Raw genomic sequence first — 1,572 nt, 5'->3', positions numbered from 1 at the left:
CTTTGAGTGGTTTTGATTAGATCAGAGACCATGGTTGCTAAGTCAGAGGTATTCTGCTTAGAGCTCTCTGTCTGTTGCTGAGAAGATGATGGAAAAGGTTTACCATTGTTAAACCTGTTTCTTCCACCATTATTATTGAAACCTTGTTGAGGTCTCTCTTGATTCTTCCATGAGAGATTTGGGTGATTTCTCCATGAAGAATTATAGGTGTTACCATAGGGTTCTCCCAGGTAATTTACCTCTTCCATTGAAGGGTTCTCAGGATCATAAGCTTCTTCCTCAGATGAAGCATCCTTAGTACTGTTTGGTGCATTTTGCATTCCAGACAGACTTTGAGAAATCAGATTGACTTGTTGAGTCAATATTTTATTCTGAGCCAAAATGGCATTCAGAGTGTCAATTTCAAGAACTCCTTTCTTCTGACTAGTCCCATTGTTCACAGGATTCCTTTCAGAAGTGTACATGAATTGGTTATTTGCAACCATTTCAATCAGTTCTTGAGCTTCAGTAGGCGTCTTCTTCAGATGAAGAGATCCTCCAGCAGAGCTATCAAAAGACATCTTGGATAGTTCAGAGAGACCATCATAGAAAATACCTATGATGCTCCATTCAGAAAGCATGTCAGAAGGACATTTTCTGATTAATTGTTTGTATCTTTCCCAAGCTTCATAGAGGGATTCTCCATCCTTCTGTCTGAAGGTTTGGACTTCCACTCTAAGCTTACTCCATCTTTGTGGTGGAAAGAACTTTGCCAAGAAGGCATTGACTAGCTTTTCCCAAGAGTCCAGGCTTTCTTTAGGTTGAGAATCCAACCATATTCTAGCTCTGTCTCTTACAGCATAAGGGAATAGCATCAGTCTATAGACCTCAGGGTTAACCCCATTAGTCTTGACTGTGTCACAGATTTGCAAGAACTCAGCTAAAAACTGATGAGGATCTTCCATTGGAAGTCCATGAAACTTGCAATTCTGTTGCATTAGAGAAACTAATTGAGGATTAAGCTCAAAGTTGTTTGCTCCAATGGCAGGGATAGAGATGCTTCTCCCATAGAAATCAGGAGTAGGTGCAGTAAAGTCACCAAGCACCTTCCTTGCATTGTTGGCATTGTTGTTGTTTTCGGCTGCCATTTGTTCTTCTTCCTTGAAGAATTCGGTCAGGTGCTCTAAAGAGAGTTGTGTTTTGGCTTCTCTTAGCTTTCTCTTCAAGGTCCTTTCAGGTTCAGGATCAGCCTCAACAAGAATGCCTTTGTCTCTGCTCCTGCTCATATGAAAGAGAAGAGAACAAGAAAGTGTGGAATCCTCTATGTCACAGTATAGAGATTCCTTTAGGTGTCAGAGGAAAAGAAAAATAGAAGAAAGAAGAAGGAGAATTCGAACTTGATCAGATATAGTTCGAATTGTGCATTAAGAAGGAGTGATACTCCATAAATAGAAGGATGTGAAGAAGGAAGGGGGGGTAATTTTCGAAAATTAATTATAAAATTTTGAAAACATTTTTGAAGAACACTAATTGATTTTCGAAAACAAAAGTGGGAAAGAAATCAAGTGATTTTCGAAAAAAAAGATTTTGAAA

At 39.1% G+C, this 1,572-nt stretch overlaps 1 non-coding gene across 1 annotated transcript; it reads left to right on the top strand.

Moving 5' to 3' along the window:
• The first annotated feature begins 614 nt into the window (after positions 1–614).
• On the top strand, positions 615–722 carry LOC130953708 (small nucleolar RNA R71). Its single transcript, XR_009075869.1, has one exon. It is a non-coding gene; the product is annotated as a small nucleolar RNA R71 (small nucleolar RNA).
• Positions 723–1,572: the final 850 nt, after the last annotated feature.

Source organism: Arachis stenosperma, chromosome 9, assembly GCF_014773155.1.
Source record: "Arachis stenosperma cultivar V10309 chromosome 9, arast.V10309.gnm1.PFL2, whole genome shotgun sequence".
NCBI lineage: Eukaryota > Viridiplantae > Streptophyta > Magnoliopsida > Fabales > Fabaceae > Arachis > Arachis stenosperma.
This window is presented reverse-complemented; position numbering and strand designations above follow the sequence as displayed.